This window comes from Coenobita brevimanus, chromosome 101 (genome assembly GCF_032717465.1).
Source record: "Coenobita brevimanus isolate Jiangsu-jjx chromosome 101, ASM3271746v2, whole genome shotgun sequence".
NCBI classification, from domain to species: Eukaryota; Metazoa; Arthropoda; class Malacostraca; order Decapoda; family Coenobitidae; genus Coenobita; species Coenobita brevimanus.
The window spans coordinates 18956465-18965753 of record NC_137054.1 but is presented as its reverse complement, the minus strand read 5'-3'; the positions used below and the strand labels follow the sequence as shown (position 1 = coordinate 18965753).

The following is a 9289-nucleotide window of genomic DNA, read 5'->3' as shown; positions in this document are numbered from 1 at the left end:
GGCCCGACTTGGAACTTCTTCGGGTCTTTATATCTAAAGAGGGCCCGAGTCAGGCCGAAATGGTCCCACTTCTGAATCTTCTTTTCTGAATAGGGTCCAGACAGTGCCTGAACTGTAGGATATTATCAATAAACATTTCCGTCTATGTGGATAACATCACTCCGATTGAGTCATTCACCACCGTGGGTGCTGGAGGAATGTGCCTTCACGTAGTGGCACTGAAGCTGTTGATACACCTAGATGATGAATCTCCCCGGTTATACAGCGTCCCTTGACAACTTCTCTATCCTCCGAAAAGAGAATAGTGAGCTGCAGGGGGAGGACAGTTTCCGCCTGCAGTTCACCAGGTTTACTTTGAGATGAACTAGTTCAGTCTGCTACTACTAAGGCAGTGTGAAAATCAAGACACACTCTTGGTAACTCATGTCATAGATCCGTATTCCCTTTGGCACTGGGTAATTTTAACGATTTATTTTGCTTATTAATCTTTACTGTCGTTGTTTATGTTTTAGGTATCTTGTTCATAATTTATATAATCTGCATCAGTAACATACAAAAGAATATTAAAGTGTGATAAGAAAAATGAATCCCCAAAGAAAAGACGTTACGATGTTTCCAATGCCAGCATGAGCATTGCTAATTGAAGATAACTGCTAGAAAGAGGAAAGGGAGATGTTAAGGAGCAAGTAATACTCCACCACAACCGCCACCATCATTATCATCATTATTATCATCATCATCATCATCATCATCATCATCATCATTCTGTAGTATTTCCTGCTTATAACGATATCAACAGACGACCATAGGAATTGGCCTTAGATTCATTATGCTTAGGGAAGGTGGTGGCCGACTCGGTAGGATGGCAGTCCGTTGTTCTAATGGACGCATGTTTAAGAATTTGAATTTTGTTAAAGCATACTTTATTAATATACCGTGAAACCCACTGAAATGTGGGAAAAACATCCCCCGCTAATACCAATACACCAGTCGTTATAAGACAGCCATAGCATGACTTCACTACGGAAGGTGGGCGTTAGCGCCGAAGTGGTGATGTGAGGATATGAGGTACGTAGGATAGGACTGCTGGGCCCTAGAGAACGGGCTGTTAAACCTACACCCGAGGTCAGAAACATAAAAAATAAATACTCATCTTTCAAGCCTCCGAAATTGTTGGCTCCTATCTACGTAAGCATTCCATCGCGTCTTCCATACTACGTTCAGTACTTTATTTACCTTCGTCTGAACTTCCAGTTAACTTCTCAGTTATAAGACTCCCAAGCTCGTATGACTCATTCAGCAGTAGAAAACCGTAAGGTGTTAGCCTTTCATGAATAATACCGAATACCAAAGAAGACACGATCATGTGAGGTTTAATCTATGTCGCTGTTCACCTTTATAATACTTTCCTCATAATAAGATTGATTCACCTATCGGAAAGTCATACGGGTATAACACACGCAGTTCGACATACTCTTACCCTTATTGAAGTCCATTGTACAAGACATCAACCAGAAATCAGTGGTCTGTATTCTCCTTCATGCTGATGTTCTCTGCAATGATACCCTATGCACGTATCTGTTTAACGTTCCAACTAATTCATTGGTCTCTGCTTTGAAACAAATGTAAGAAATTATACTGACGAAAAACATACTCTATACATTCTATTACAGTACATATAGGGCAATGTAACTCGTTAAATAAAACTCCATCGCACTAGCATGTCTCCTTTCTAAAGAGAAGCATACTATTCGAGTTTGTGCGTTTGAAATGTGTTGCTAATGGAGATTTTCTGCAAAATCTGTACCCAAAATATCTCTTTTAAGCTGAATAGAACCATCTAGCGTAGTTTGAATACAATATAAAAGACTTTCTCCAGTTTGAATACAATATAAAAGACTTTCTCCAGTTTGAATACAATATAAAAGACTTTCTCCAAAGGAATGGCCTTAAGCATGTCAATCGTAACAAACTTTTCTTTTCCTTCACTGAAGCAGCATGTGTGTGTGTGTGTGTGTGTGTGTGTGTGTGTGTGTGTGTGTGTGTGTGTGTGTGTGTGTGTGTGTGAGAGAGAGAGAGAGAGAGAGAGAGAGAGAGTACAACTTCGTCAGTTTAGTAACAAGATTGACCAGCTGTAAATCGTACCCTGCCCCATGGTGTCAGCAACACAATAGTCCTTATTACTAGAATTTCCTCACTTGCTCTCCACGCTTTTCTCTCAAACGACTTACTTCATTCCTACAAAAACTTTTAAACGAATAAAACATTGTCATTTTTCTTTCGGATAGGGTTCAAATTTCATTTTCAAATCTTCTTATTTACTTAGATTATTATTATTATTATTATTATTATTATTATTATTATAGTATTATTATTATTATTATTAAAGAAGAATTATTAATATTGTTATTGTTATTATTATTATTATTATTATTATTAAAGAAGATGAAGAATTATTATTATTATTATTATTATTATTATTATTATTATTATTATTACTACTACTACTACTATTACTATTAAGGTCTTCCGTCTCAAACAGAAGACCTTCTCGTTATTCTCCGTTCCTTCTTCTTATTCTTTTTCACATCCCCCTTTTCTTAAGTGTTATTTGCTCAGACTTTTGATGTTCGATTTCGTTCATATTCTCCGAAAAAATGCAACGTTAGTAGACTCCTCTAATACATTTTCAAATTTTCAAAAATCTACTTCCAGTTTCGAGAAAACGTTACTTTTCGACGAAAATACGTTATTTTGTTCACTGAAAAACTCACAGACGAAATGAGGTATTGCAACGATATTCCAGATTTTGGTAACCTACACATCGTAGCTGATCCGCATATATTTCAATTTGACAGGAAGTGTCACACACACACACACACACACACACACACACACACACACACACACACACACAAACTCACCTGGCTCTGAAATATGGAGGGTAAAAACATAAATTTTTTTCGACACGTTTTTGTTTATATCTTTTAACGTGTAGCCATTCTGTTATAACATATTGAACAAAAGTGTGCTGTTTTTTTTTTGAGTTCTTTCATTTGATACCAAGAAAAGTGGGCAGGCCCCTTATGTTAAGGAACTAAGGTCTCTAAAACGTTTTGTTGAACAGTTCTTGCTTAACTCTCTTATATTTTAACTGTAATTATAAAATAAACGTCAGCTTCGTAAAACCAACACAAAACACTTTAACCAATTTATTATCAACAGATTTCCTACTTATTGCTCCAGCAATAAGCAACGCTCCTAGTTACAGTTATTATTAAGGTCTTCCTTCCCCAACAGAAGGCCTTCATGTTAATTTACTGTTTCTTATTATTAAGGCCTTCGTCTGCAACGGATGACCCTTCTATTATTCTACTTTCCTATTTTTTTTTAAATTCCCTTCTTCTCCCCCTTTTTGAAACTTCCACACTCAAACGTTTGGAGTTCGATTTCATCCATATTGTCAGAAAAGACAAAGAGCTAGTAGTCGCTTCTAATGCATTTTTAATTTTTTCGAAAATTTACGTCCGGTTTTGAGAAAACGTATTTTTTCGAAAAAATTTACGTCATTCTGTGCACGCAAAAACTCACACACTAAAAGAGCTGTTGCAACGTGATTCGCGAGTTAGGTAGCCTGTACATCTTAGATGATCCTCATATATTTAAATCTGACCGGAAATGCCGCACAAGAAACCTTGCCTGTACCTGAAATATGGAGAGGTAAAAACGGTATTTTTTTATATTTTTTTGTTTATATCTTTTAATGTGTGAACATTTGTTATAACATGTTGAACAAAATTTGTGCTGTTTTATGAGTTCTTTCTGTTTACATCAAGAAAAAAGGGCAGGGCCCTTATGTTAAGGAGCTACTGTCCCTAAAACACTTTACTGAATAACACAAGCTTTGAGAATTTGTTAAGACATGTTAAACAATGTTGTATCTGACACGTAAAACCTTTCTAATTGTCGAGAATTTGTTTATACATCTTGAACAAATGTTGTCTTGCTTAACTCTAATATTCTCTAACAGTAATCACAAAATAAACGTCAGATTTGTAAATCCAACTCACAATGCTTCAACAACTTTGTTCTCGACGGAAGACCTACTTGTTGCCCAGCAACAAGTGACACTTAGTTATTATTATTAAGCTTCGCCATATAAATGGCGAAGCTTTTTGTTTTCATAAGGATTATTATTATTTTTCTTTGCATTTTTTTTCTTCGATCTTTATGATATTATACAGTAAGGTATGTTTGAAGTAACCCATGGGCTTTTGCCAAATATAAATGACTTTGACCCATTTTTGTATATCATATGCTCATTTGTGGCGCAAAAATTGCAAATTTGAAAATGAAATATCTCAGGAACTAACTTAGAGTCAGGTATTTGGTTGATAATCCTATGATAAAAAAGTATGCTTAAGATTTTGGCTGAATATTTTGCCATTTAATCTTGTGGCAAGTAACTAATTCAAAGCTGCTCAGTGTTTTCTTTATTGCACTGTTTAGAGCAAATCACAAAAGTTGTAAAGCTGTATCTTTAAATAAACATAGCTGCTGTCACTCTTATTATCTGGAAGGAATATGGTTACAGTTCAGCATACTGTACAGTTAGACCATTATTGAGACAAATGTAAAATGCACCCATGCGTCCTCCCACCCCTTTGCCTTCAGCTCCTGTTGATATTACACAATAAACAACCTAATTTAATCTAAGTACATGCACCAAATATGAATGGCCATGAACTACTTTTGAAGGTCACAGACTTTTTTATGATGCCAAAATTTCATCTCTTATACATCATAAATATTTATAGCAAAGCTTCCTTATTGCGGCTACACAATAAGTAAATAGGTAACTGGTTACTATTATTATTATTATTAATAATATTATCGTTGTTGTTGTAATTATTATCATCATCATTTCATTCATTCATTTGCCAGACGCCATGTATCCCAGACGGGGTGGCCAATGGCTTAGAGTTAATTGTTTTACAGGGAGGGGCACTAATCCTCCACCAACCCCACTTGACACGTAGGGATGCCAACAGCATCTGGTGTTCCCAGGCGGTCACCCATCCAAGTACTAACCAGACCCAACGTTGCTTAACTTCGCTGATCGGACGGGAAGCGGTGTACTCAACGTGGTATAGCCGTTGGCTATCATCATAAAAATGTTATAGGATTTATCTGCTGTCTGAAAGAATACGAATTCGATTCCTGGCTGACACTTAATATTTTGGAAAAAAAAAAAAAAAAAAAAAAAAAAATTACCGGTCTTCCATATGTCCTACCGACCTGACATAAAATATAATCCCATTAATATTTTTACACCAGACCAGAGTGGGACAGACATGACATGTATTCAGTACGAAAGGTAGATTTTCCTATCAAAGTTGTTACCCGCGAAAACTGAAGGTGTGTGGCACATGGGAAGATTCCTGGGCCCAGGAAACGGACAGTTATATCTATTCCCATGGGCTGACATAAAAATGTCAGTAATAATAATAATAATAATAATAATGATAATAATAATCATCATCATAATTATTATTATTATTATTATTATTATTACTGACATTTTTATGTCAGCCCATGGGAATAGATATAACTGTCCGTTTCCTGGGCCCAGGAATCTTCCCATGTGCCACACACCTTCAGTTTTCGCGGGTAACAACTTTGATAGGAAAATCTACCTTTCGTACTGAATACATGTCATGTCTGTCCCACTCTGGTCTGGTGTAAAAATATTAATGGGATTATATTTTATGTCAGGTCGGTAGGACATATGGAAGACCGGTAAATGTTTTTTTTTTTTTTTTTCATCAAAATATTCAGTGTCAGCCAGGAATCGAATTCGTATTCTTTCAGACAGCAGATAAATCCTATAACATTTTTGTAGTAGCCGGAGTACCAAGGACTACCGCCACTACACACAGAAAGGCCACTGAGGTTTTCGGCAGACAGTACCATGGCCGCAGGATGTAACACCTCTGTCTATAAATGAAGATACATAATTTTTTCTCCGTCTTTACACACACACACACACACACACACACACACACACACACACACAGATTCCCATCAAACACTGCAGTAATACAGTGTTATGGTATGGCAGTACTGTAGCAGTATTATGGTATTAATATATTATCATGGGATTATGTCGTCTGGCTCTAGATAGATAGATAGATTATGGTATTATATAACGAATGTATAATATGTTATGCATATATTGTTATGTAACTGGATAATAATATTGTAATGTAAAATTAGGATCATGAAGCATCGTCACACATTGCATTCGTTCATCTTACAACAGAATCGCTGATAATGTACATAACAAAGCAATGTGAACCATTGCCCTCCCATATCATCTGTTTCATCAGAGGCTGGTGGGTATTACATCCCCGCTCACGGATGTAATACCCATCTGCATCTGACGTACGTGTGTGTGTGTGGGTGGGTGGGGAAGGTGTTGGTGTGGGTGTGAATAAAATAACTAGGTTTCATCCAATGTTAACCAAATTTGGTGGAAGTGTTGAGGGCTACTCAAGGAGCTGACCTAATGTTTTTAGAACAGTACATCGAAGGTCAAGGTCACAGGATTACGTCAAAATTTTACTTACCAAGGTTAACATAAGCATTTTTTTTTTTCAAATTTTGGGCAAACTTGGTAGAACGATCGAGGGTAACACAAAAATGAAGGGCTGGAGTCTTTGACTGAGCTTAGGCTATTGGCTGTGGACGATAATGGGGGACGACAAAGGAGGACCGTAATAATCCTTCCGCAGGTTTTGCGCGACACGAGACCCGTGGTTAAAAGGTGTTGAGCGTGAAATCCCACGCTCCTTGTTTGACAGTAAAGCATCTGACCTCCAGATGGTGTTCCCCCAAAAAAGTGACTGACGTTACTCCAGCGTGAAAGGAACAAAAATCTTGCTAAATAAAACTGGCAAAGCAACTCGACTTTGAGAACAATTAGTCAAAACTCAAGCTCACAGGGCGAATTCAAAGCCCAGTTCGTGGGTCTGTTTGTGAACCAAATAACTAAAACCATTTGAAACCAAACTTGGTGAAAATGTTTAAGATCAGTCAAGGGTTTGACCTATTGCTTTCATGAACGGTAAGTCAAGTGTCATGGTCACATGACAAGGTCAGCTTAAACAGTTTTTATTCAACTTCACCGAAGTTCGTGAAAGAGTTCACGGTGAGGTAAGGCCAAAACGAATCGATTTAAAGAGCAGTCATTGAGAAGTTAGTGTCAAAGGGAAAGGTCAAATGTCCAGGTACAGGGTGAGGCCTCCTTTTAAAGTTTTGACCTGAGTTTGACCAAATCTGATGGAAGTGTTAAGGGTCAGCCAAAACTGAAGTAATTCAGTTATAAAGAAATCGGTCGAAAGTGAAGGACCAGTCATGGATGAGAGGTGACGATGTACTTCTATGAGCTTCTTCTTGTTCGTTATATTATCAAATCCTAATATATCTAGATACATCACAAATCGTATATATTCGGTAGAAAGTCTGTCTGCTAATGAACTCATTGTTGTTATTATATTATTTTTATTATTACTGTTACTATTATTTTCATCATCAAAATTATCATCACACACACACACACACACACACACACAAAACCATTTCCTTGTCCTGATCTCCAGAAAGTATAATCACGGACAAAAACTCGCTTAAGATTTCACTGCTTCTGGCATTTAGTATTTTTTGCCGGCAAATATCCTTGAGCTTCGAGAGGCTCGGTAGGTTCACCTACTCATAGATGATGCTTTTTGATATGATGAGCTAAGGAGAATAGTGACGGACAAAATGTACCCTAAGTTTAAAATATACACCGTGGAAACTTTCCATACGCGAACTTTGTCCATGAATGTACAGTAAGAGACTTGACTAATTTTATCCATCCATCGTCTAACCAATGGTCAACTCTGGATCAATCTGCTTTAATTAATTTTCCTTCATGTCGTGGCAGCTTTCATCAAGCTGACCTCAATTTAGCTCTTTTGTCGTCCTCCGTAAGAGACAGTTATTTTGCGTGCAGTCATGCCTTACGTCCTCCTCCCACCGTCAAAGGACAAAAGAAAGGCAGGGGACAGGAACTTCTCTGATTATGAACGTCTTTGACTGTGAACCTCTTTGCTAGCATTTTTCTTCTCTCTCTCTGGCAAACAATTTTTATTGCGAACAATTATTTGTGTATTTCGCTGATGGTAAATTTCTTTTGTTGAGAAGCTATTTGACTGGTAATATTATATTGCAAACGTCTTAGAGTTTTGACAAAATCTGTGAACGTTAAGTTTTCGTCTGTCTTTCAAAGTGCACGCCCTTGATTGTGAATCACTTTATATTTCTTTGCTTGTAAAATTTTTCAAGTGAAATTCTTTGATTGCTGGCTTTTACTTTGAGACCTTCTTTGATTGTGAACTTTTTAAAACTTTTCTTGACTGTGGCTCTTTCATAGCAAACTGACTTGACTTTATGTCAATAGACGTAGTCGAGGAGTTTAATTAGGTGGAGACAGACACTGAAGGTGTATCGCAGATTAACTGTCTGCCACTAGTGTCGGTAGTATTATACAGAGGTATTTAGGTATTTAGGTTGATATGTGAAAACCAATGTCGATAAAGTTGTGAGGCGATGGATAGCTCGTTGCCACTAATGTTGATAACGTTATCGTCGATGATGGAGAGAGAGAGAGAGAGATCGTAGATGTATCGTAGTTTTACGGCTGCCTCTCTATCACCAGTGGAGAGTAACGTGGGCTGGTGCCAGTAAATGGTGAGGCGTCGAGTAGAGTGAATAGGTAGGTCTCTCTCTATCTTACTTTCCCCCTCTGTGTATTCTTTTATCATGAGGTCAGTTATAGGCACTCGAGGGTTATGGAGTTTATTGTACACAGTTATATCGAGATGTAACGGAAGAGAGTAACGTAACGTAACGGCAGCCTTCCTAACTACCCTACTTCTGTGTTCTCCTGGGCTCTTTCCAACCCCTTCTCTCCTACCTCTCCGATTTCCCAGCTGTTGTACTGACCGGAGTCCATGTGTGTGTGTGTGTGTGTGTGTGTGTGTGTGTGTGCGTGTCATCTTTCCTTGGGTAGTTTCCATGGCGTCAGATAACTAGCCTAAGTTGATTATACTGCAGTATCATGAAATTCTTGTACTGTCTGAGATACACAAAGATTATGTGTTATGACATTCGTGATGGTCTGGGGCAACTGGATTGTTGATATTTATCATGTGGATTGATATTCCAAGTGAGAAGGCATGTATGT

General features: G+C 37.5%; 1 non-coding gene across 1 annotated transcript; it reads right to left on the bottom strand.

The window, feature by feature from the left end:
• Positions 1 to 5042: 5042 nt before the first annotated feature.
• On the bottom strand, positions 5043 to 5161 carry LOC145415172 (5S ribosomal RNA). The gene has a single exon (XR_013900020.1). It is a non-coding gene; the product is annotated as a 5S ribosomal RNA (ribosomal RNA).
• Between the last annotated feature and the right edge of the window lie 4128 nt (positions 5162 to 9289).